The following is a 27,500-nucleotide window of genomic DNA, read 5'->3' on the forward strand; positions in this document are numbered from 1 at the left end:
AAGGGAGGGCAGCGGGGCAGGGAGGAGAGCAGGGAGGAGGGAAGGGCGGGGCAGGAGGCAGGAGGCAGGAGGGCAACGTGGGAGGAATAAGGAACCTTGCCCGGGCACGTCACCCACTGGAGCTGCGTGCGAGGGCGACGACAGACCCTGTGTGTGTGTGTGTGTGTGTGTGTGTGTGTGTGTGTGTGTGTGAGATGAGGACAGCGTTCAAGCATTATAGTTTACGACTGATTGACTTGTACACACACACACACACACACACACACACAGACACACACACACACACACACACACACACACACACACACACATTTTGTACATTACGACAAAGCAAATAAAAACACAAGTAAAAATAATAAGAGAAAACAAAAATAATAAACAATGCCGACAAAGCAGAACACACCACCTCCTCCTCCTCCTCCTCCTACTCCTCCTCCTCCTCCTCCTCCTGCTGGCCGAGACGAGGGGCACGAGCGAGTACACTGCTAACTCTCACTCCCTTCTGCTCTTGGTCCCTCGGTGTGGATAAACAAATGAATAAGCAGTGCTGTGGCGGGCAGGCGTAACGGGAGGAGGAGGAGGAGGAGGAGGAGGAGGAAGAACACACACTCAGGCGGCGTCTCCAGCAGGTCCCCGAGGCAGCTGGTTCCTCTCTCAGCACAAATGACACCATCCGTTCCCACATGCAGCGAGAGAGAGAGAGAGAGAGAGAGAGAGAGAGAGAGAGAGAGAGAGTGCGTGTGTATGTTTGGATATTAATGGTATATGCTTTTAACTGCTCATGTTTTTATGTGTATTTGGTGGACAACTGTAAAAAGGCAAACATTCGTATTTTTTTGTGTGAATTAGGAGTAAGGATGAAAGAATATATAAGAAACAGATAAACAAGGAAAGCGTAGTAGCCAGCAGAGTGGAGTAGTTGGATTCAGGAGGAGGAGGAGGAGGAGGAGGAGGAGGAGGAGGAGGAGGAGGAGGAGACAGTAGAAGTAAAGAGAAAGGAGGAAAAGACACACAAGGAAGCAGAATATAGATGGATTATGTAAGTGGAGGAGGAGGAGGAGGAGGAGGTGGAGGAAGTCTGGAGTGTGTGTGTGTGTGAGGGGGGGGGGGGGGGGGAGCTTCCTTGCTGGGGGTGGTGGCGGTGATGGTGGAGGAGGAGAAGCAGGGGTAGGAGACAATAGGAGTAAAGAGGAGATAAAAAAAAAACATAAGAAAACAGTATATAGATGGACTGTATAGATGGAGGAGGAGGAGGAGAAGAATGGGGGAGCTTCCTTACTGGTGGTGATGGTGGAAGAGGAGGAGGAGGAGGAGAAGAGGTATAGGAACAATAAAAGAAGAGAGAAAGGAGAAGAAAAACACACATCAGAAAGCAGTATAGAGGGAAGAGGAGGAGAAGGAAGAAGAAGAGGGGGGGAACCTTCCTTGCTGGTGGTGGTAGTCGAGGTAGTGCTGGCGGTGGTGGTGGTGGAGGAGAAGGGGTAGGAGACGATAGGAGTAGAGAGAAAGGAGAGGAAAAACACACATAAGAAAGCAGAATAGAGATGGAAGAGGAGGAGAAGGAAGAAGAAGAGTGGGGAACCTTCCTTGCTGGTGGAGGTAGTCGAGGCAGTGCTGGTGGTGGTGGTGGTGGTGGTGGAGGAGAAGGGGTAGGAGACGATGGGAGTAGAGGGAAAGGAGAGGAAAAACACACATAAGAAAGCAGTATAGAGATGGAAGAGGAGGAGAAGGAAGAAGAAGAGTGGGGAACCTTCCTTGCTGGTGGTGGTAGTCGGGGTAGTGCTGGTGGTGGTGGTGGAGGAGAAGGGGTAGGAGACGATAGGAGTAGAGAGAAAGGAGAGGAAAAACACACATATGAAAGCAGTATAGAGATGGAAGAGGAGGAGAAGGAAGAAGAAGAGTGGGGAACCTTCCTTGCTGGTGGTGGTAGTCGGGGTAGTGCTGGCGGTGGTGGTGGTGGTGGTGGTGCCCGTCACACACCAGGGTAATCGCAGGAAGTGGCCGACTTATCACTCATTACCGCTCGTTTACAAGCACGACGCAGCGCCGCCGCCGACCCACCCTTGTTATCTCGTACAGCCGCGGCGACCTGGCGTGATCAATGGCTCACTCCGATACGCCGCGACCAGCCCCGACCCCCACCCCCCCGACCCGACCCGACCCGACCCCCACGACGACGATAAGACGATGAGAGAGAGAGAGAGAGAGAGAGAGAGAGAGAGAGAGAGAGAGAGAGAGAGAGAGAGAGAGAGAGAGAGAGAGAGAGAGAGAGAGAAATAAACACTTGCAAAAGGAACGAATTACAAAACACGAACAAAAAAGAAAAACAAGATGAAGGAGAGAAGGTTGATAAGGAGGATAAACAAAAGGAAGATGAACAAAAAAGATAAATAAGTAGAACACGAAGAACAAGAAGAATTAAACCAACACAAAGATCGATAATAAATAGGAGAGAAGAAAGAATAAGGATAAACAGGGGGAGGAGGAGGAGGAGGAGAAAGATGATTAAAAAGAACAGGAAGAAGAAGAACAATACAAACAAGAAGATAAAAGAAGGTTAAAAAGGAGAGAAGGATGAACAAGAAGATAACGAACCAAAAGAAGAAGAAGAAGAAGTAGAAGAATAAGACGAAGAAGAACGGTAAGCAGGACCATAAGCAGGAGCAGGAGCAGAAGGTCGTGGCCGTCGCTGCAGCAGGAGAAAGCAGGAGCAACACGCGTCCTTGTTTCCGGTGGCGGGCGTTCCTGGGACCCTTGTTCGAGCCCCGCTGGCTTATAAATGATCGAATTACCAGCGTGCTTAGCGCCTCCCTGCACCCCGGCCACCGTCAGCTGTCGTCTTGCGAGGAGGAGGAGGAGGAGGAGGAGGAGGAAGGAAAGAGGAAGGTGGGACAGAGAGGACATTCGCAGAAGAAAACAATGAAGAAGAAGAAAATTATCAATGAGAGAGAACAAATAACAGAAGCTTGATATCATGATGGAGGAGGAGGAGGAGGAGGGGAAGGAGGAACATGCAGAGTAAGAGGAGGAGGAAGAGGAGGAAGATGGGACAGAGAAGACAGTGAAAGAACAAATATGAGAAGGTTGATATCAAGATGGAGAAGGAGAAGGAGGAAAAGGAGGAGGAACATGCTGAGGAGAAGGGGGGAGAGGGGGGTGCACACGGAAGGGGGTAGATAGTAGGGGGCGGGGGAGGGGTAGGAGAAGACATACACAAGGCAGCCTCGAAAATTGCCACTCTGCGCATCACCACTCAGGCTTTGTCATCGTGTCGCCATTAGGACGCAAAGTGATCGCTCTCGGGTCTCCGCGCCGCCGCTGTCTTGCGAGTCGGCGAGGCGGGCGACGAGGAAAACGGTTACCGGCGACCCTGACCAGGTAATCGCAGCTCATTACCGCCGCCTCGCTACGTACTACTGCAGGGACGGACGGACAGGTGAAGGAGGGAGGGAGGGTGGAGGTGGAGGGCGTGAGGTAATGGAGGTGAGCACTGCAGGAGTTGGAAAGCCGGAGGTGTGACTGCGGCGAGAGGGAGGAAGGGAGAGGGAAGGCAAGGGAGAGTAGGGGAGAGGTAATGATGAGAGACTAGTGGTAAATTGAGGCCGTAGGAGGGAGGGCAGGTGGCGTGCATACTGTAGGTGCGCCAAAAACGTTATAGTCCCCCCTATCTTCCCCCTTCTTCCCCTTACGCTAACAAAAGGAGGAGGAAAAGGAAGGAAGAAGAGGGATTCCTGACGTGGCTGCAGGTGTGACATAGGAAGGAGCTACGTGGTGACTGAGAGAAAACTTCGGCAGGAGGAGGAGGAGGAAGAGGAGGAGGAGGAAGAGGAGGAGGAGGAAAGGATGGAGGGACATGGGTACACTTGCCTCCCTCCTTCCCTCCCTTCCCTTCCCTTCCCTTCCCTCCCCTTCCCTGCTAATGGAGTCTGGCCTTACTTCCGCTACTTTCCTCTACCTGCTCCCATTTTGCTGTGGGTGACGTCACGAGCAGAAAGAGAAAGAGAGAGACAGATAGACAGATTGAGAGACAGATAGATAAACAGAAAGGAGAATGAGGAAAAGAAGCAGAATGAAGAAAGTTGCCGAAGGAGGAAAAATGGAGAATGAGGAAAGAAAAGAAGGAAAAGGAGAGAAAGTCTTATGAAGTGAGTTGCAGAAGGAGGAGAGGAGAGGGAGGAAAGAAGGAAAATAAGGCAAAATAGGATAAAAGAAGAAGAACGGGAGATGAAACGAGGAGGAGAAAGGAGAAGGAGGAAAGAGAATGAGGAAAAGTAGGAAGAAAGGAGTAGAGAAGGAGGAGGAGGAGGAGGAGGGAGGAAAGATGGCACAAGGAGAGGGAGGGAGGCAAGAAAGGACAGGGTTGCGGGAGGTTGTTGGTTATGTCTTCAGTGATTTATCCAGCGTGTGTCGGCGATGACGTCACGAGGAAAGGTAAACAATGGAGGCTGTGTGTCACGTCTTGAGGGAGTGACCAGCTGTGTGTGCATGTGGGTAGGGGACAGAAGGGAGAGCGAGGGTTGGTGGGTACTGCTTGTGTGCTGTCTGTCTAACTCTAATCTATCCATCTATCCCTCTCCCTCTCCCTCTCTCTCTCTCTCTCTCTCTCTCTCTCTCATTACCACACCAGCTCACGTCTCATGAGGCAATTAATAGAGTCTCCCGCCGACGCATAAATCACACACACAGACCATGAATCAAGAATGAGAGAGAGAGAGAGAGAGAGAGAGAGAGAGAGAGAGAGAGAGAGATATAATGTGTGTGTGTGTGTGTGTTCGTGTGTCGGTTCTTCTTCCTCCCCCTGAGTTAGTTGGTCCAAAATTGTTTACATTAATATTCCAGCGCCCCTCCGCCCCCCCCCACCCTTAAGTCCCTCAGCCCTGAATTAATTATTAGGCCTCATTAACTCCCCTGCCTAATACCGATTTAAATCCTCTCTAATCCCTCTCTCTCTCTTCTTTTCCCACGCTTACTAATACCTCACCTCTCCTCTTCTCTCCCTCCCTCCTCTTCCCTCCCTCCTCTTCCCTCCCTCCCTCCATAACATCCTTTTCAATGTAAATTCCCGTCATTGCATTTTTCTCTTTTTTTTCTAATACTGTTTTCCTTTTTTGACTCATTTTCTTTTTTTTTTTTTCGCTGATACTTAAATGTTATCTATTGTTTTTTTTCTTCCCCGGTAGCATTTTTTTTCTTGTTGTAGGGAGTTTTTTTCTTTCTTTTCTTTATCTTGGAAATGTCGAAAGTCTGACACTTGGAAATTTACCTTCGTTTTCTCTCTCTCTCTCTTTTTTTTTTTTGCTCTTGATCTTCTTTTCCTTTCCTTTCCTTTATTTTCCTCCTTTTTAAAACTCCAACTTGCCTAACAAAACATTATTCCTCCTCCTCCTCCTCCTCCTCCTTCCCATTCTCTTTCTTTTTGCATGTCTATTTTTTTCTTATCATTTTCCCCTTTTTTAATCATTTTTTCTTTAACTTTTTCTACTCTTTCTTTCTCCCTCAAATTTCTCCTCCTCCTCCTCCTCCTTCTCCCTCTCTTCCTCCTCCTCCTCCTCCTCCAGCGCCAGGCCGGACTCGAGGTATTAGTGAGGCAAATGATACTTAATACCGCCCTCTAATTGGCGCGGGTGCTCACTGAACGCGCCCTTAATTGTGTTCTATTAGTCGCGTCCAAATAAATAAGTCAGCCTCCTCTACCGTATCGACAGCCCTGCCGCTAACTACGACCCGTTACGAGGAGGAGGAGGAGGAAGAGGAGGGGGGGTAAGAGGGGGGAAGGTTGAAGAAGTTATGTGTATGGAGATGAAAGGTAAAATTGAGATTGCTTGTGGGTGAATGTAAAGAGGATATGGAAAAGGAGGAGGAGGAGGAGGAGGAGGAGGAGGAGGAGGAGGAGGAAGACGAGGAGGAGGAGGAGGAGAAGAAAAAGAAGGAAAAGTCTTATATATATTTATTTTCCACCACACCAACACCAAAACAACAACAACAACAACAACAACAACAACCCACTTTCTCCTCCTCCTACATCTCCTTATCCTCCTCCTCCTCCTCCTCCTCCTCTTCATCCTCCTCCTCCTCCTTTTATTGACTGGTGGTACAACAAGCCTTCAAACTTTATCGGAACTGAACAAGACGAAAAAGAAGAAGAAGAGGAGGAGGAGGGGGAAGAAGAGGAAGAGGAGGAGGAGGAGGGGAAAAAAAAGGGAGGATCTCTATATAAAAACTAAGGAATAAATGGAGCCTCTTGCTGGCTGGGCGAGGATCAGGCAAGACAAAAGAGGACGTTTAGTGGCAGTAATTCCATTCATAAGCTTGCCCATCCTCGCCCCAAAACCAAAATAAATATATACAAAGCCCTGCATCCATCAATGGGTAATTCTAACCCGCACACACCTGCCATTAATCCCTCTCAGCATAAGCAGCACCGTCAATACGCGACACTCGGCCTGCACAGCATACAGCATAGCGCGGCGGACCGGCCCTTCCTTCCCTGCCTGACGCGGCGCAGCACAGCACAGCAAGCACCTCAAAACAGCACTTCACATCACATTACGGGTATGAGATCTGGTAGCGCATTAACGGTAGCACACAGACACACAGCAAGCACCTCAAAACAGCACTTCAGTTTCGTTGGTGTTGTAATTCAGCAACACATCAACGGCAAGCACCTCACAGCACTTCACAGCATTTCAGTTTCCTCGTCATCATCTTTACCAACACATCCACAAAGCAACGCACACACACAGCAACACAGCAACCACAGCAAACATCTCGCCGCGCCAATTCACAGCACAGTTCTCGTTTCTCATTCTCTCCATCTCTTTAGGGCTTATACACACACCCACACTTGATAAGGCTTTCGCAGAGGTTGTGGGTGGGTATTTCCATGGTTAGTTTTATGGGATTAGTGGAAGTCTGACGAGGCTTTTCACTACATACTCAAAGCTCATTCCTACGTGCGCCAACCTCCTAATGCAAGAGCTGTCCGGTATCTTCGTGCTTTCATCCCTTCCACTGGTAAGCTTTGGAACACTTATTTCTTGCCTTCTGTATTTTCTTTATTCCTACGACTTAAAAAGATTTCGAGGCATCTTTATTTTCTTCTGTAGTTCTTCATTTCCAAGGGGTGGGATGTTGCTGTTTGCTTTACTTCACTGTTTTGTCTTTGCGTTGTCTTTTGCACCGTTAGAAAGAAAGAAAAAGCCTCGACCTGCCACGCCTGACAAAACATCGACATCATTTACTCGTCACAGCCGCCTCCTCCTCCTCCTCCTTCTCCTCCACCTCCTCCTTTTCCTTCACGTTAACCTCCACACCAGACGCCCCTGACAGCACGCCACTTAAGCCCTCCGCCACAACACACCGTCCACAGTTCGCCGTAACAACCCTCGGAAAATATGATGCGAACTTCTTAAAATATATCGAAAAATCAAAGAGTCTGAACGCACTCTTATCCTCCGTGTATCGGGTGTCACTTTTCAGACGCGGAGTCGCCACAAAATAATACGAAAACACGAGGAAAATACTAGAGTGGGATTAGACTTTCTTGAGGGTGAATAAGATACGGTCGAGTTATGTTTCCTATGCATGATGACCAGAAGATCGATAACCCATGACTAAAAGAATATAAGCAAACCAAAGCGCTCTTGTCATTCCTATATACACACATCATGGTCTTCCTTCGTTTCTTCTTCTCCTGTTCTTCCATTAATTCATTTCTTAACTCCTTTCTTTCATTTTTCTCATTCCTTCTTTTTTTCCTTTGACTGAAGAGCTAAGCAAAGCGATCTTCTAACTCCTATCCACTTATTCCTGTCTTCCTTTCTGTCACTCCCTCTCCCTCCTTTCCATCCTGTCTTTTTTCCTTCCTTTCCTTCTTTCTCCCTTTCTATTTCCTTCATTCCTTCGGTTTAAGAGCTAAGTCCTTCTCAGTCCAATGCACCAACCATCCTCCCTTCCTTCTTTCTTTCCTGTCTTTCTTCCTTCCTTTCCTTCTTTCTTCCTTTTCTATCTTCCTTCATTCCTTCGCTTCAAGAGCTAAGTCCTTCTCACCGTCCTTCTCACCCTTACACCCATGACTACCTGCCTTCATCCCTCCCTCCCTCCTTCCTCTCTTCCTTCCTTCCTTCGACTTGTTCCCGCCGATAACGCAGACGACGACGACGACGCTGACGCCTTCCCCTAAATCTCCCAGGAAGGCCGCGCGGCATCCTATGATTCCCGTCACTCAGCCGACAATCAAACGCCCCATTAAATAAAGCTTCGGGAAGGGCTGGGAGGCTGCAATTAGGTGACTTCCGCTGATAAGGTAGAAGCGGGGTAATTTACGAGCGGACAAGCAGACAGGTGAAGCAGGCAGGCAAGCAGGCAGGCAGGAGCCCTTCTCGTCGTGGTGTCTCGTAAAGGAGCATCAGAGGCGAGATTGTATGTTATTATGGTCTCGAGAGCACTGCCGGGGTGGCGTGCCAGGGCGATTTGAGACCCGGCGCGACCACGGTGATGATGAGGCAGGGTGAGTGGCAGCAGGGAGCCCCAGACTACAGCGTGTGGGACCCTGCTGAGCCCTGCCAGACACCACATCCTCCTTCATCACCCTGCCATGCTAGGTGCCCCAAGGTATAGAGTGGAGGAGCTCGATGAACCCTGCCAGAGGTCGTGTGCTAATATCCTTCCAGGCAAACCCGTGTGGGACCCTGCTCTACCCTGCCGGACGCTCCATCCTCTTTCATCCCCTCACCATACAATGTGTCCCAAAATATAGCGTGGAGAACCTTGTTAAGCCTTGCCAAGCTATATGTACAAATACCCTACCAGGATTTCCAAAGTAGTGCAGAATATTAAGACCCTGTAAAACCCTGCCGGACGTCACATCCTTATACCCTGCCAACGTGTAGGACCCTAAACCCTGCCAACGACACATCCTTCCTCATCCCGACACACCTTGGAAGCCCCCCTCCCTCCCCCCTCTCCACATTCTTCCACCACAATCATACCCTGCCAGCGAGGATGTGAGGCTGAGAAAATAAGAAATAGATGAGGGTATAAGCAAAATTCTGTGGTCTCCTCCTCCTCCTCCTCCTCCTCCTCCTTCTCCTCCTCCTCCTCCTTCCTCCTCCTCCTTCTCCTCCTTCTCCTCTTCCTCCTGATACCAAGCCTGGACAACGATGATGCAGGGAAAGTAGAGAGATATGAAAGGTGGAGAATGTACCCTGCATCTACTTAATCTACTCAGCCTCCCTGATACACTGGAAACAAGAAACACTGAAAAATATACAGCACCATTAGCACCACCAGCACCACTATATAGCACCAACAACACCATCACCACCAACAATAGGAGCAGGACCACCACCACCACCATTGTCACCACCATCACCATCACCACCAAACAAGACAGCAACAACCAAAGTAACAGGAACACTACCACCACCACCAACAACGACATGTATAATTTGGCAGGATAAGAGAATAGTATATAAAAAAAACAGGAAAACGGAGATAGCATAAAGAGTAAGATAGCATGAAAATTATGCAAAAAGATAGTATGAAAAACAGAAAAATTGGAGAGATTGTATAAATAGAAAAGGATTGTATGAAAATTTTTATAATAGATGGTGTGAAAAACAGAAAAATGAAGATAGTGTGAATAATATGATAGCATGGGAGAGTATGAAGGAGTATGAGAAATTGAAAAAAACTTGAGATCTAAAAGGAAATTGCAATGATTAGAAATGAAAGAAAACGTGAGTTGGTATAACAGATTAGGATGACTTGAAAAAAAAAGTTGAAATGGTAAATATGAGGAAGCAAAACAAATCAAAGAGAAAAACAAACAGAAAAAAATTTAAGAAATCAGCGAATCTAAGACAAACAAATTACTTGAAAATGACGTAAAAAAACAAAAACGAAATGTAATGAAATAGTTTACCAGTCCGACTTGAGTAAAATAACCTCCAGAATTACCCCCGGAAATAGGTCTGAGAAAGTAAGAAATAAAAAAGTGTTAAAATATGCAAATTACTTAAACGATGCCGTAAAAAAGAGATAAATAAGATAAATGCGAGGAAGAAAAATCTAGTCCGGAAAAAGATAAGATAGTACCCCCAAAATTAAGAAACTAAACTTATGAAATGACGTAAAAATGATAATAGACAAATTGCTTAGAAAAAAATAAAGTAAATGTAAATAAATGTGAAGAAAACGTCACAAAAAAAATACACACAAACAAAATAAAGAGAGAAAATAAAAAGATAATAAATAAAACAAAATAAATGCCCGCAAACGTAATATGTATGATAGACGAATTACTTCCAAAAAAATAGTAAAAATAAATGAATGTGGAGAAGTAAATGGACCACAAAATATATTCACAAAAAAATATAAAAAAAATAAAAATAAGAGAATAAATGCTTGCAAACGTCCACACACACACACACACACACACACACACACACACACACACACACACACCTATTTCCCGAGCGACGCAACACTCAAAATAAAGAATAAATTAGCAGTTAACAAAGAATTTAATGAAGAAATGAATAAAACATCACCAGCTCAAGTACCTCTAAATTATCGCTTACTATTTTTACAATCTTTATTTTCATTTATTATTTTTATTTTTTTTATTTTCATGTTTTTATTTTCACAATCTTTATTTTCATGTTTTTATTTTCACAATCTTTATTTTTGTTTATATTTTTACCATTTTTATTTCCCTCTATGTTACTTACGTGCCCCGCTGCCGGATGTGACGCTGAGGTGATGTTATGCCCCCTCCCTCATCCCATCCCACCCCCTCCTGTCACCACCACCACCACTACCTAACATCCCCCACCATCACCATCACCACAATGACGAAGATGTAGCACCAGTAACAACAACAACTCCAATAACATCACCACTAGCATCATCAACACCAGCACCACCAACATCAATAGGAACAGGACCACCACCATCACCACCATCACCATCACCACCAAACAAAACAGCAACAACCAAAGTAACAGGAACATTACCAACACCATCACCACTACCACCACCACCAACAACAACAACAAAACAACAACAACAATAACAGCGGCTCACACACCTGCCCCACCACCAGGTAAGTGCTTCCCACCTTAATTAGCGAGCATAACCACATTCACCTGACAATTATGATCAAGACTCCCGAAAATAAGCCGCCGAGCATAGTTGACTTTACTAAAACGTTCGTTCATCCCGACTAAAAAAAAAAAAAAAACGTTCCTTCTAGAAAAACGTTCCTTCATATATTTTTTTTCTTTATTATTATCATTCTTTTGCTGTTTGGTTACGTTTGTGTGTGGCAGTGACTGACTCTCCTTGGTTCGTTCCCTAAAAAAAAAAAACGTTTCTCCCTAAATAAACGTTCCCTTGAAAACGTTCACCAACAAAACAAAACAAAAACATCCACTGAAAAATAGATTACGTTTCCTTATTTAAAGAAAAAAATCCATAAAAAAAAAGAGATAGTAAAAGAAAAGAGGCAACATGAACCAACAAAGAAAGAAAACAAAAAAAGAAAACAATAACTTACAGGGAAAATACACGAAAGGAAAACAACCAAGCGATGAAGAAAAAGCAAAAGTAGCCGCATTTGCTCTCTCTCTCTCTCTCTCTCTCTCTCTCTCTCTCTCTCTCTCTCTCTCTCTCTCTCTCTCTCTACCCTCTCTCTACCCTCTCTCTACCCTCTCTCTACCCTCTCTCTACCCTCTCACCCCTCTCACCCCTCTCACCCCTCTCATCCACTCACCCCTTCCTTCTCCCCTTCCTCCCCCCTCCCCCACGAAACACGCGCATTTATCAAGCCAAGCGCAAAACAGAGGAAGTAATTTGCTCCACTTAACACATAATCTACATTCAGGTGGATTACGAACTGCATCATACACATTCGGTAATTAGTACGTAGGTGGCACAAGGTGGGCAGGTGACGGAGACGGGGAGAGACGGGCGGAGGTAAATTGCCACAGGGGGGGAAGCGGGGGAGGAAGGATGGGAAGGAGGGGGGAGGAGGGTGTACGAGGGAGGAAGTGTGTTGAGTAGTGTGAGAGGATGTGTTCTTTGCATATATTAAAGTGTAAGTTGGGCTCTAATGGATGGGGTGTAATTTATTGTTCATTGACTTGGAATGGTTTTAATGTGATGGTGTTTCCCTCCTCCTCCTCCTCCTCCTTCTCTTCCTCCTGTTTCGTCTCCTTCTCTTCCGACTGTTCTCTTCTATTTCTGTGTGTTTTTCTCAATTTCTTCCTTTACGTCTTTCTTCGCCTTTTTCTCTCTTGTCTGTTGTTTCTCAGTGTTTTTCTTATGTTTTTTTATCTCTTCTGTTATCTTTCTCCTCCTCCTCCTATTCTGAATTTTCCTACTGCAGTCTATTTCTGTGTGTTTTCTCAATTTTGTTTTCGTCTTTCTTTGCTCTTTTTCTTATATTTGTTGTTTCTCAATGATTTTCTTGTTTTTTTTTAATGTTTTTAGTCATCTTTCTAATCCTCTTTTTCCTCCTCCTCCTCCTCCTCCTCTTCCTCTTCCTCTTTCTGTTGTTCTATTTCTGTTTCTCTTCGATTTCCTTCCCCTCGTCCTTTTTTTCATCTTCCTTTTATCTCTTATTTCTGTTCTCCTTTTCTTTTTATCTTTATCTACCGTCCACTTTTAAATCTTCCTCCTCTTCCTCCTCCTCCTCCTCCTCCTTCGTTCTATTAAACTTATCTCCTTATCTCACATCTTTTGCTTTCCCTTCAATTATTTTTTTCCTCTCTTCCACTTGAAAACACTAAACACTCTCTCTCTCTCTCTCTCTCTCTCTCTCTCTCTCTCTCTCTCTCTCTCTCTCTCTCTCTCTCTCTCTCTCACGACCCCGCGCCCTCCCGTGACACCTGCCAATCAGCCCGTCAGCCCGTCACCTCAGGTCGCCCAGGAGGAGGAGGAGGAGGAGGAGGGGGGAGGAGGAGGAAGAGAGTAAATCAAATTCGAGTGAGAAAAAAATGGAAGAACTGCCAAAAAAATAAAGAAAATTGTAGAAGAGAGTGAGTTGATAGTACAGGTAATAATAATAATAATAATAATAATAATAATAATAATAATAATAATAATAATAATAATAATAATAATAATAATAATAATAATACGTTGGACAGAAAAAAGACAGATAGACAGAAAGGCAGACAAACATACATACTTGTGAGTCTTCAACATCACCACCACCACCATCACCACCACCACCACCACCACCACCCCCCCTCCCCACCACTACCAACGTAATAATTAGCAACACATTCATTATCCACTAAACACAGACACTCACACAGAACAAGTACAAGATAGCATCACGCCGCCCAGTCAGCCAATCAGGAGCTCTCAATCCCCCGTCAACCAGCCAATAGCATCCAAGACCCTCAAAACGGACGGTATTCATTGGTCATTGCCTTTCGCCCCCTCGACCAATAGCGTGTCCCGAAAAATGCACCCCTGTGAAGTTTTAGCCAATCAGATCATTCGGTTTTCCTCTGTTTGACTTCTTTATTTCTCTCTTTATTATTTCTTTCCTTCGCCTTCTTTTATTATGTTTGTTTACGTTGAAATAATGAGGGAAAATTGATCTTATAAGCAATAGTTTTTAAATCGTATAAATTATTTCCATATATATTACGCTTCAAACCTTCCTCTTCCCCTGAGAATGTATTTAGTTAGGCTGAAGGGGAAGGGAGGGAATAGGAGGGAATGAAAAGAAAGGGAAATGGGAAATGAGGACACAAAGAAGATGGGAAAGAAAAACAAAAGACACACGAAAACAAGAAGAAAAAATATATGTAAGGAAGAAAGAAATTTAAAGGTGAGAAGAAGAAGAAGAAGAAGAAGAAGAAGAAGAAAAAGAAGAAGAAGAAGATGATGAAGAAAAGAATAATAATAAGAAGAATCAGAGAAGCAGTAGACGAATGGAAATAAAGAAAGAAAGAAAGAGAAAGCGAGAGAGAGAGAGAGCGAAAAGAGTTAATATTACGAAAGACCCAACGCAGAAAGATGAAATAAAAGGGAAGAAGAAGAGATACTAATGAACGAAGAACGGGGAGAGGGAGAGAACGAGAAAAATAAACGACGCATGAATAAAGAAGGGCGATAGAATGATAATGAAGGGACGAAAATGAGTGAAAATGCGAGGATGATTAAAAAGCGAAAGGTCAGCTGGAGAAACAAAGCAATTTACATAAAGTAGGAAAAAGGAAGACAAAAAAAGGAAAAAAAGCGACAAAGGAGAGAGAGAGAGAGAGAGAGAGAGAGAGAGAGAGAGAGAGAGAGAGAGAGAGAGAGAGAGAGAGAGAGAGAGAGAGAGAGAGAGAGAAATATAGACAGACAGAGATAGATATACAGAGAACCATAAAACGAGATACCAACCAAAAACAAACCAGGTAAGGCCAGGTAAGGTTAGCAAGGGCAGGTAGACTATTAAAACCTCACCTGTACACACCTGGTCTCGTCTATCCTGGGCTTGGTTAGTGGCCTGGGATGAACAACGAACCCCTGGGGGGGGGGGGGGGGGCTTAAAGGGGACTATTGAAGGGTTAAGGGTCATATTTTTGAAAGTTTCGGCCCTTACGGACATTTTTTTTTACGGTAAACAGCTCAAGGGCAAAAAACAAAACAAAAGAAAACAATAATGAAAAAAAGCCCGCAATTCACATTTAACAAGGCGACATTTCCATGGGTAGTTTCAAGATCCTGGTAGTAGTCTGAAGTAGTTTCTGTACCACGACCACGAAGAAACACTTATGAATGGGGACGCGCTTAACCTCTTTTTTCTGGCCTTTAAAAATGATTGATATGAGAGAAAGGAAACGTCTAAGAATACCTAAAATACAAGACTAAGGACCAAGAGGGAGGTGATAAAGATGCGTCCTGATCTCGGAGGTGGAAGCAGGATCTCAGGAATTGGGTGTAGGATTTATAGGAAATGAAGATAACGGGAAGGGACACACGGGAAGGGGCATACAGGCAGACGGTCACACGGGGAGAGGCACGCAGGTAAGGGATACATAAGGAAGGGTATACGGGGAGAATGGGTACACGGAGAGGGGCATATAGGCAGAGGGGTTACATGGGGAGGGGCACGCTGGTAAGGGATACATGGGAAGGGGTATACGGGGAGAATGGGTACACGGAGAGGGGAATATAGGCAGAGGGGGTACACGGGGATGGGCATACTGGTAGAGGAAGCACACGGGGAGGGTTACATAGGCAAGGGGTACACGAGGAGAGACATACGGGCATAGGGGAAGACGGGAAGAAGCACACAGGTAAGGGGGTGCTCGGGGGAGGGTGAGGGGGGAGGAGGCACACGGGGAGGGGTACACAGGAAAGGGGTACACGAGGAGAGACATACGGGCATAGGGGAAGACGGGAAGGAGCACACAGGTAAGAGGGTGCTCGGGGAGGGGGGGAGGGGGGTGGGGCAAGGTAACACATGGCAGACAAGCCGTGCAACGCTTACACGGGCAACTTGCATCCCGTGGCGAAGCGTGGCCGAGATATGCGGAGTATGAGGCCATTAGCGGGGTGGCGCACGTGTCGCACCCCACGCTACATTACCTGTCACTTTGATCCCGCGAGAGGCCTGGGATTACACGCACTCGACGGGGGGGGGATGGTGGTGGAGGAGGAGGTAGAAGCGTGGTGAAGGAGGGGGTCAATGGATGGAAGGATGGAGGATGGGAAGGGGAGGGGATGAAATACTGGGTGGTGGGGTGAGGGAAGTGTGTGTGTGTGTGTGTGTGTGTGTGTGTGTGTGTGTGTGTGTGTGTGTGTGTGTGTGTGTGTGTTTTGGGTGAGAAAGGTTGAAGGGTGGGTGGGTTGGAAAGGGTGTGGGAAGAGGTTGCTCTCTGCACACACACACACACACACACACACACACACACACACACACACACACACACACACACACACACACACCACCCCCTCTTCCTCGACCTCCCTCCCCCCTTCTCCCCCCTCCCCCCAACACTTCGCCGCCATTCCAAAACCCAGCGCAAGACGACGAAAAATTCCTCGCGCGAACAGAAACAGCGGCCCCAAAAAAGTGCGGCGCGCGGGAAAAAAAAAAAAAAAAAGATAAGTGAGTGTGTTTAAGCTCCTCGCCGCCGCGCCAGCCGAGGAATAATGGCGCAGAATCCTTGTGGCGTAATTTGCATGGTATTTTCCCTGCAGGTGGAGTCCCGTATAATCAACCAAGAATCGCCTCAACCTCCTTTCGATTCTGAGCTCCGGCCTCCACCAGCTTGCCTGCGCGCCCGTCTGCCTGTTTGTGTGTCTATCGGCTTGCCTGTCTGTCTGTCTGCTCGTCTGCCTATCTGTATGTCTGTCTTTTCCAGTCATCCAGTAGGCCAGTCAATCAGTCAGTCCGTTGAACAGTGTCTCTCTATCGGCTTGCCTGTCTGTCTGCTTGTCTGTCTATCTGTATGTCTGTCTGTCTGTCTGTCTCTTCCAGTCATCCAGTAGGTCAGTCAGTCAGTCAGTCAGTCAGTTGAACAGTGTCTGTCTATCGGCTTGCCTGTCTGTCTGCTTGTCTGTCTATCTGTATGTATGCCTGTCTGTCTGTCTCTTCCAGTCATCCAGTAGGTCAGTCAATCAGTCAGTCAGTCAGTCAGTCAGTCAGTCAAACAACTTATCCAACTACTTTCAATGTTATTTTTTATCCTCCACTTTCCTACTGGTTATCCTCCTCCTCCTCCTCTTCTACAAATCTTCCTTGCATAATACAACTCTCCTCTCCATTCATATCTTCCTACACCACCACCACCACCACCACCACTTCCACCGCCGCTACCTCCTTCTCTTCCTCTTCCTCGTCCTCGTCATTCTCCTCCTCCTCTTTTGCATCACACGACTCGCCATTCAGTTCACGACCCTCTCCCGCACAGCTCTCCTTCCCTCTCCCTCTCTCTCCTTCCCTTCTTCCCTCCGTCAAATAAATGCCGTCTCCCTCCTCGCCTTTCTCCTTCTCTTCAAAAGGCTTCTCTCTTTATCCTTGCAGTTCTTCTTCATCCGGCATGCGATCCTGACCCACAAACTGCCTCTCTTCCTTCTTCCTCCTCCTCCTCTTCTTCCTCCTTCTGCTTCTTCTTACTCCTGTTCTTGTTCCTCTTAATTTTCATACTCCTTTTCTATTCCCTTTATCCTATTCATCCTTATCACACTGGTTTTCAAGTTTGTGTTTATAAGGATACCGTCACCCAGTCTCTCTCTCTCTCTCTCTCTCTCTCTCTCTCTCTCTCTCTCTCTCTCTCTCTCTAATGGTAATAATAAGGCTATAAAGAGAGTTTCCTTAGCGTCGGTGCAGGTAATACACAGGAGACACAAGAGGAGGAAGAGGAGGAGGACGGAGAACGGACGGGCCTGGCTTATTAATAACGGAATATAATGTAAGAGAGAGAGAGAGAGAGAGAGAGAGAGAGAGAGAGAGAGGACTGGCCTGGCTTCTCCCTGCTCTACCACGCCGATGCAAAACCTACACAGCAATATACCCTTAAGCCGCTCACATGCCCCTCCCTCCCTCGCCGCCCTCACGCCCCCACACAGACCAGGGCCCCGGCGACCTGACCTGCCCACCCGCCCCCGACGCCCCCCGCCCCTCACCGCGAAACAATGGCCCTAACGCCCTAAGCACCGGTAAAGGCGAGGCTGCGTGTGGCCGGCGATTTCCGAACAAAAACAAAAATAAATCTTGTACTTTGGTATAAAATGTTTGGGGCGACCACGCACGGCCCATAGCCACCCCAGCTGCAGGACGCCGCTGGAGCGTATCTTGGGGGTATTAAATGGTCCGTGCCACGCCGCCCACGCCCGCCCCACGCCTTGCCTTGGCCTCACACGCCCCTTACCACACCTTCAGGAGATGTCAGGGTTCGGGGTTGCCAGTGGGGAGGGTTTGATGGAATGGGAGGGGCGTATGGCACCACCACCACCACCACCACTACTACTACTACTACTACTACAACCTCCACCACCATCACCACCAGACCGCCGCCGTGGAGCCCCTGACTAACAGCGCTTCACCGGTATACCTTGTTTCACCTCCTCCTCCTCCTCCTCCTCTTCTGCTTTACACACATAACCCGTCCACCTTAGCCTCCTCCGCCTCCTCCTCCAAGTCTTCTTCCTCAACTTTCGCTTATTTCCTCCTCCTCCTCCTCTTCCTCCCCTTCTTCCTCATCACCGCCACACACACACACACACACACACACACACACACGCCGACAAGATCCCTCAGTACAATACATTGATAAGAAGGCGGCAAGACACACGCAACGGCCATTCCCTGTGTGTGTGTGTGTGTGTGTGTGTGTGTGTGTTGAGCTAAACTCCCTTGTGATTCACCGGTACTGCTCACTCTTCTACCTCTTCCTGTCCCGAGGCGAGGTGCGGAGGAGGAGGAGGAGGAGGAGGAGGAGGAGGAGGAGGAGAATAACGACAACAAAAAGGGGCATAAGAGAGAGAGATGTAGAGAGTGAGAGAGAGAGAGAGAGGAAGGTTAAAAATAGATGCACGCCAACAGCAAGGTAAGAAAGAAGAAGAGGCGAAGAAAAGAACTACAAAAGCTTTAAGACGGTAACAGTGATATGACGCAACCCTCCCCCTCCCCCCTCCCCCCCTCCACACACACACACACACACACACACACACACACACACACACCTGTCCACGGAAGGCTCAGACACCTTTTACAATAACGAATTCATCACTGCCACTGAGAGAGAGAGAGAGAGAGAGAGAGAGAGAGAGAGAGAGATACACACCGCCATGCTGCCAGTGTTTATACCTGTCTGTTGTACTTTTTTTTTAACCATTTACCTGTTGTTGTTTTTTTGCCTCACCTGTGTGGTTGGACATGATTTGTTTACCAACGTTTTATCAACCTCTCATTAGCGTACGTGACCTTGATTTCGCACCTGAGTTGTTTTATGTGTACAGGTAAGCTAACCATGCGAAACACACACACACACACACACACACACGCACACACATACATAACACATACACAAACATTCCCAAACATACACACCCAGAAACATGATTACACACACACACACACACACACACACACACGCGAGGATCCTACTAATGCTCTAATTTCTGCAGGAAGGACTCCCGCGGTGCTTCACAAGTGTTCATTGGGACCAACACTTCGGTGAGCCTTCCTGCATAGTGTCCCCCTCCCTCCTCCTTCCCTTCTCTCCCTTCCTCCTTCTCTCCCTTCCTCCTACTCCCTATTGCTGTCTCCTCTTCCTAAAACAGCTCAGTCTCTCTCTCTCTCTCTCTCTCTCTCTCTCTCTCTCTCTCTCTCTCTCTCTCTCTCTCTCTCTCTCTCTCACACACACACACACACACACACACACGCGCGCGGGCTGCTCACTATCACTTGCAAATGAGAGTGAAAGTGGAAGGGTGAGTGGACTAAACGGAAAACAACAACAACAACAACAACAACAACAACAACAACAAACAAGGTAGAGTAGCCAGCACCCGACAACTCCCCCCCCCTCACCTCTCCCCGCTCCTACCCACCCACCCATTCCTCTCCCTCCCTTTCCCTCTCCCTCCCTCGCCTCTACCATCTCCGGCGCGGCAGTAAAGACGTAACCACCAGCCAATTGCGTGATAATCCACAACGGGGCTTAAGACACGGGGGCATAGAGGTCATGATCCTTTGATAGAGTAGCGGCTGAAACGACCTTATGTACTATACCTTCCTCCTCTTCCTCCTCCTCCTCCTCCTCCTCCTCCTCCTCCTCCCATAATCACCACCACTATCACCACTACCACCTCCACCATCTCTCTCCACACACCGTATATTCTTATCACATTTTTTTAACCCTTAACTTGGTAACCACTACAACTGCACAGCTACCAATATTTACGTCGAGATAAGACACAACTACTACTACTACTACTACTACTACTACTACTACAGCCTCCACCACCACCACCACCACCGTCAAACTCACATCAAAACTACTACTAACAAAATTATATCTGCCAATCACTTATGCATTCTAGATAACACTTTACTACTACTACTACTACTACTACTACTACTACTACTACTGCTCTGTTACTTTCCTTTACTCTTCTTTCCCTCCTACCTTCATGCCTATTCACACTCGAGTTATCTCTCTCTCTCTCTCTCTCTCTCTCTCTCTCTCTCTCTCTCTCTCTCTCTCTCTCTCTCTCTCTCTCTCTCTCTCTCTCTCTCTCTCTCTCTCTCTCTCTCCTCTTTCCCTCAGTCTTCTTCCTCTTCTTCTTCGTCTCCCATCGTCGTTACTCCCTATTTATCCTCTTCCCTCCTTTATCTCCTGTTCTGCGTGCTTCCTACATCTCAATTTCGGCGTCTTATCAGATAATTGATCTTCTGGTATTAATTGTGAGCCCTGCCACCTCCCTACCCCATAGCTTCCCTTCCCTCCCTTCCTCCCTCCATCCCTCCCTTCTTCCCTTCCTCTCCCAGCCCATAGCTTCCCTCCAACCATAGATACGTCACCCTCCCTTTCCCTCCTCTCTCCCCCATAGACAAACCCTCCCTGGCTTGTATTCTCCCTCTCACACTCTCTCTCCCTTTCTCACTGACTCTCCCTATCGTTCATGTCACAGAAATATCCTCCTCCTCCCTGCCTATCTACCCTACCCTACCCTACGTTACCCTACACACACCCTTTTCCTCCCTATACCTGCCAGACGGGACCCTACCCTCAGTGCCTCCCTTCCATCTCTTCCCTCATTTCGTCCCTTCCTTCCCCTCCTTTGCCGCCCTTCGCCTCCCCCCCCCCGCCGCGCCTATCTCCCCGGGCTCGTGCAGACAAAGGCTTCATTAAACAGAGGGAGAGTCGGCCTATCTTGACCAGGCGGGGAGCGGTAAGTACGTTGCATATATACGTCCTGGGCTGTCGATCCGTCACCGCCCAGCCAGCCACCGTGCGCCCGTCCGCCACTCCGCCCGTCCACCTTCCTGTTCTCCCTCCCTCCCTGCCTCCTGTCTCATTACGAGCTGTCACCTACCTACCTACCTACCCCCTTCCCTCTTCCTCCCTTTCCTTCTGTTACCTGGTTTACCGTTATTTCTGTTCCTCCCTTCTTCTTCTTCGTTTCTACCTCTTCTTAATGTTTGCCTTTTCTCTGTTTCTCTTTTTATCTTCCATTTCATTATCTCGTTTTCGCTTCTTCCCCTTGTTTTGTGTTTGCTCTCTCTCTCTCTCTCTCTCTCTCTCTCTCTCTCTCTCTCTCTCTCTCTCTCTCTCTCTCTCTCTCTAAGTATAAGGTCACGTATATATAAACCGCCATTGTCCTGCTTCTAAAAGGGGACAGACAGACGGAGGGTACAAACGTAAGCCATGTAACAGTTTTAATTGCAGTTGGCGATGACACGGCAACTTTTTTTCTTTGCGACCCTGAACATCCTTTTCCTTATTACTCAACAAAAGGGTCGTTAGTATTCATTACCCAACATTGTACCGCATCGTTTGTCATTTGTTTTAGTGGCTTTTCCGTCGTCCCATATTGTTCCTAGTGCTGATGTTACTAGAACTACTACGAACACACACACACACACACACGCACACACACACACACACACACACACACACACACCTCCTCTGTACTCTATTCAGGAGCAGTATGTAGCGGGCTTTTTTTCTTTAATATTGTTTTCTTTTCTTTTTTACGCCCTTGAACTGTCTCCTTTGCTATAAAACACACACACACACACACACACACACACACACACACACACACACCTTACTAAAAACAAAAGATACAAAACACATAGACAAAGAAAAGTAAAAAACTCTTCTAAAAACAAACAAATTGGACAAACATCAACACAGAGACACATATGGATAAAGGAAGAAAAAAACGCCCCTTCAGAAAAAAAAGGATATACAAAACACATCAACAGAAAAACAATAAAATAAATAGTCCCCTAAAAAAAAACATGGAACAAGAAAACGAAAAAAAATCCTTAACAACAAGACGGAAAACACAGACACAGATACAAACACAAACAGACAGACAGACAAACAGATCAGAAACTCCCCTTAACAAACACATAAATACGATGGACACACAAACAGACACAGATAAAATATATAACCCCTTAAAAAATGAAAACAAACACATACATAGACACGAACACAGACAGACAGACAGACAGACAAACAAACAAGAAAAACACACACAAACACACAAACAAAACACAGAATATACAACCCCTTAAAAAAAAACAGACACACAAAACACAAAATAAACTCCAGCCCAAAAGAAAGAAAGAAAAAAAAAAGAATTATCTGCTTAATTTTTTCCCGTCTGCCGCAGCTCCACGACTATCGAGGGCCGGTTCATTAAGGTAGATTAATTAAAGGTGAAGTCAACAGGGTAAATAGGGACCATAATTAACAAAGGCGTCCCATTAGAGCGAGGCGGCGGCGGCGGTGGGGAGGTGGAGGTGGAGGTGGTGGTGGTGGGGTTGGTGGAGTGGGTGGGGATGGAGGTAAAGGGGGTAGCAGACTCACTCACACCTTCCATCACTACCACTAACAACAACAACAACAACAACAGCCAGTACCACAGCAAGAACTACTACCCACGTAAACTACCACTAACAACATCAACAACAGCCACTACCACAAGAACTACTAACCATGTATACCACCACTGACTACCTCTAACAATAAACACATCTACCACTAACAACAACCACAACTACCACTACCACAAGAACTACTACCCACGTAAACTACCACTAACTACCACTACGACTACCACTAATTAAGACTACCATAGCGACCTCTCCCACTAACTCCCTCCGCTACCACTATCTTCCACTAACTACCACCACCATCATTTTAACCACTAAACCTGCCACACTGCCTCCCATCATCACCACTACCACTACAACTACCACTACTGCCACTGAAACAACCATTCCTATCACTATTAGGGCTGTTACTATACCTGCTACCACTACACTACAACCACTACTGCTATTGCTACCACTTCTATCACTAACTAACTCTCATATAATAAAACCTACATAAAGAAAGCTTTTTTTTTACACATACTTTCTTAAAACACACACACACACACACACACACACACACACACACACACACACACACACATGAGAGAGAAAAAAAAAAGAGAAATTAAACAACAGCAGCTTTAAAACGAGGGAGAGAGAGTGAGAGAGAGAGAGGAGGGAGAGAGAAAGAGGAAGGAATACCATGAATAAATCAATGGAGGTGAATGACTAATTAATAAAGCCCAGCAGGTAAACAGACAGGAGCATTATCTTGAATTAACTCTAATGGTCGTCTAAATTCTGCCCGCGGTTTATCAGCCTTCCTTAACACGAATTGGACGCACGCGAAAAACGGTCCATATAGATTTTTCGATAGCAACTCTCTCTCTCTCTCTCTCTCTCTCTCTCTCTCTCTCTCTCTCTCTCTCTCTCTCTCTCGACGAAGGTGATGAAGAGACAATGTTGAAGGAACTCACAAACAACGCAAGCGAATGAATGTGTTGACGCCTTCAACCTATAAATAATGTGCTCTCTCTCTCTCTCTCTCTCTCTCTCTCTCTCTCTCTCTCTCTCTCTCTCTCTCTCTCTCTCTCTCTCTCTCTCTCCTCATTCATACATCCAGCATCCTTAATCTAACCTCTATCTCATCCTCCCAGCATCTCTATCCTAACTTCATGTCTCCCTTTTCCTAGTTAAAAAAAATTGATGTAAACAAAAACCTGGAAATCGCTGAAAAATGACTTAGGCGATTATTTTATGAGGGTGGCGATACCTTTCTTTTTTTCTCTCATTTCTTTTTCGTCTGCTTCGCTTCATCCCGCCGCAGCCTGTTGTACATTGTTGCGACTCGCTCAGGTGTTGCATGCTATAATTATTACTAGGGGGCATTGTACGAGGGAGATCAGGAAGGAAGAGAGAGAGAAGCAAGGAGAGGGAGTCATTGAGGGGGAGGGAGAGGGATGATAAGGAAGAAAAGAAGGGAGGGGGGGGGATGAAGGGTTTAAAGGGAGATGTTAGAGGAGGAGGAGGAGGGAGACAGGAAGAGGACAGGAGGAAAAAATAAATGAAAAGGGAGAGAAGGGGGATAAGGAAGACAGGGAAAGGGAGAAAAAGGAAAGTGAGAGGCAGGATAAGACTTAAAAAACAGGAAAAAGAGGGAGTGAAAGGGATAGAGAAAGGATGAAGGAGGAGCCAGGGAAAGAGAAAGAGGAAGAGAGCGAGTGAGAGAGAGAAAGGGAGAGGATAAGACTAAACAACTGGGGAAAAGAGGAAAAAAAGGGACAGAATGAGGACGAAGAGGGAGGAAGGGAGAGGGAGAGAGAGGAGAAAAAGGTGGGAGAGAGCGAGTAAGAGAGAGAGAGGAGAGGATGAGACTGAACACATGATAAAGAGGGCGTGAGAGGGACAGAGAGAGAGAATATGAGGGAGAAAGCAGGAAACAGAGAGGACGAGAGAACGAATGAGAGGAAGAGGAAGAGGAAGAGGGAGAAGGAGAGAGCGAGTGAGAGAGAGAAGAGGAGAGGGATGAGACTGAACACCTGCCTCGCCTCGGTTTCTTTTATGGAGCGCAATTTTTCATGGTAAACCAACGTCAACATGCGTAATGCCGGCGCCCTCCATCACCAAGCGTCGCCCCAAAACATACGATCGCTCCGTCTTTTATCCTCGGCAGGGGACACACGAACTTGAGGCGCCGCGGAGGAGAGGCGAAAATGGCACTCGGGGCGGCGGTGGGTGGAAGGTCAGGTCTTTACGTGGCACTCTGCAGCAGGTGCCAAAAGGTGCTGGTGCTGGTGGGTCGGCGACTACCTGGGCAGGCGAGGGAGCCATTACCTTAACCACCTGCTCCGCGCCACACGCTGCCGCTGATCCCCAATACCAGGTGGAAATTTCCCCTCACACTCCGCGGGGGCGCCTCCACACCCCTCAGGGACACCGCCGCGCGAGGGGAGGAAGGTGAGAGGAGGAGGCAAGTGGGAGAAAATGGGAGGAAATGGAAGTCGTGGAGCCGAAAAAGTGGAGGTTACCAAGAACGTTCTTTTTATCTGATTGTTTGTTTGTTTGTTTGCTTCTCTCTCTCACACACTCTCACTCTCACACAGGTGCTCTCAGGTGTACGGGAACAATACGGCTTCCCACACCTGCGCCCCGACAGGTGTGATGCCTCTGTGATGGGTTGGGAGATACGAGCGACGTCTCATGTAAGCCCGAACTTTATGATTGTGTGTGTGTGTGTGTGTGTGTGTGTGTGTGTGTGTGTGTGTGTGTGTGTGTGTGTGTGTGTGTGTGTGTGTGTGTGTGTGTGTGTGTGTGTGTGTGTGTGTGTGTGTGTGTGTGTGAAGAGAAGGAAGAGGAGCAGACAGAAGTAGTTATGCAAATCAACACACATATATATACACACACACACACACACACACACACACACACACACACTATCACGCCCCCCGCCTCCTCCCCCATCAACACCCCCACACACACAACCCATCACTCACTTCACACGACAAAACAAGCGATGGGCCACGTGCACGCCAGACACCACGCCAGATAACGCCCACACAGCGCCAATAACAGCGATAAGAAAGATATCACACACCAGCGGGGACTCACTCACGGACGGACCAGGTAAGATGATGATTGAGGCGTGACAGGTATGCGTGAACAGGTGAGGGAGCGACGGGTTAAAGCCAAGGTGGAAATTGTAAAGAAGGAACTGTGGTGTGGACGAGAGATTAACGATGGATCACACACATAGGAGTGATAATTAAGCTCTTACAGGTATACGAGAACAGGTAAAGAAATATAACTAAAGGGAATGAGATTGTAGGAGTGAGGAGGAGGAGGAGGATGGGAAGAACAGCAGTGAGAGTAGGAAGAAGAGGAGGTAGCAGGAGGAAGAGCAGGAAGAGGAGGAGGAACAGAAGGGAAACAATAGCAACAAGGAGGAGGAGGAAAAGAACAGCAGGAAGAGAAGAAGGAGAAAGAGAAGGCAGCAGGAGGAAGAGCAGGAGCAGGAGGAGGAGGAGGAGGAGAAGGCAGCAGGAGGAAGAGCAGGAGGAGAAGGAGGAGGAGGTGGCAAGGCGTCCAATCAGTGCAGCAGGGAGGCGAGTGTGTCCCATGGGAGGCGTGGGTCACCCTGCCTTTGTCGAGGGTGTTGTTCCCCCCCCCACCCCCCCTCTCTCTCTCTCTCTCTCTCTCTCTCTCTCTCTGAACCTCATTATCTCCCTCCTTCCCTCCTTCCTTCTTTCTTTCTTTCCTTTTTTCCTTTTTTTTCTTTCCTCTGTTCTTGCTTCGCCTCTTAATCCAGTCTTCTTCCATTTCCACTTTATTCCACAACTTTGCATTTCACGTTTTCTGTTCGTCTTTGCGTTCATCCTTCCTTCCTTCCTCTTCTCCTCCTCTTCCTCTTCCTCCTCCTCCAGTTACCACGAAGTACCACTCTTGCGATCAAACCTCCAACTTCCCTCCCTCCTACAACCACATCACCTCCTTCTCCTCCTCCTCCTCCTCCTCCTCCAGCAGCCATTGACGACTCGGCCAACAGCGCCTCGCCTCCGCAGCCTCGTCTCGGCGGCTCAACAAAAGCGCATCGGAAAAGAGCGAAAGGAAAATAGCGACATCACGGCTTCGGCGGGAGATTTCGGCGCCGATACGAGGTGGAGAGGGGGGGGGGGTGGTTTAGAGAGAGAGAGAGAGAGAGAGAGAGAGAGAGAGAGAGAGAGAGAGAGAGAATACGTAGCACATGAAGAAAAAGTAATACCACAGATTTTCCTCCCTTTCCTCTCTCTCTCTCTCTCTCTCTCTCTCTCTCTCTCTCTCTCTCTCTCTCTCTCTGATCTTCCGTTTCTTTAAGAGTGAGAGAGAGAAAAAAAGAGAAAAAGACCTGAGGAAGAAAAAAATAACACCATAACCTCTCCCTCTTTTCCCATCCCTCCATCTCTCTCCTTCTCTTTCTTTCCCCCTCCCCCCTCTCTCTCTCTCTTTCTCTCCCCGTTTCCTTCCGTAATACACGAGGCAACCGCTGTGGTGGCGCTGTGTGTAATGACGGCGGAGAGTGAAATTAGGGAGATCACGTGACCTCGGGGGACCAATCACGAGGCACCGCGAGATTGCCGAGGCCCGGAATTCGTGGCGGGAAGGTAGCGGCGGATGACTCTGTGTGGGGAAACAAGGCGAGATATTTTCCGGCGAGGCGAGGCAGGAATATAGTCTTAGCAAATGAAGGCTGTGATTTTAGGGGGGATGGGGAGGGGGGAGGTTAGAGGAGGGGGGGGGAAGAGGATGTGGAGGAGACAAGGGAGAGGAAAATGGGAGGTAAGGGGAAAGGAAGGCAAGAGTTATAGGGAGTAGGTGTGGATAGGAAAAGTTAGGGATGGGAGGATAGACGAGAGGGAGGAAAGGGATGTGGAGGAGACAAGGGAGAGGA

At 47.3% G+C, this 27,500-nt stretch overlaps 1 protein-coding gene across 7 annotated transcripts in view; it reads right to left on the bottom strand.

The window, feature by feature from the left end:
- LOC126983032 (homeobox protein homothorax-like) overlaps positions 1 to 27,500 on the bottom strand; it is a 289,790-nt gene that overhangs the window by 52,033 nt on the left and 210,257 nt on the right. The gene's annotated exons all lie outside the window — the stretch shown is intronic.

This window comes from Eriocheir sinensis, chromosome 52 (assembly GCF_024679095.1).
Source record: "Eriocheir sinensis breed Jianghai 21 chromosome 52, ASM2467909v1, whole genome shotgun sequence".
Taxonomy (NCBI): Eukaryota; Metazoa; Arthropoda; class Malacostraca; order Decapoda; family Varunidae; genus Eriocheir; species Eriocheir sinensis.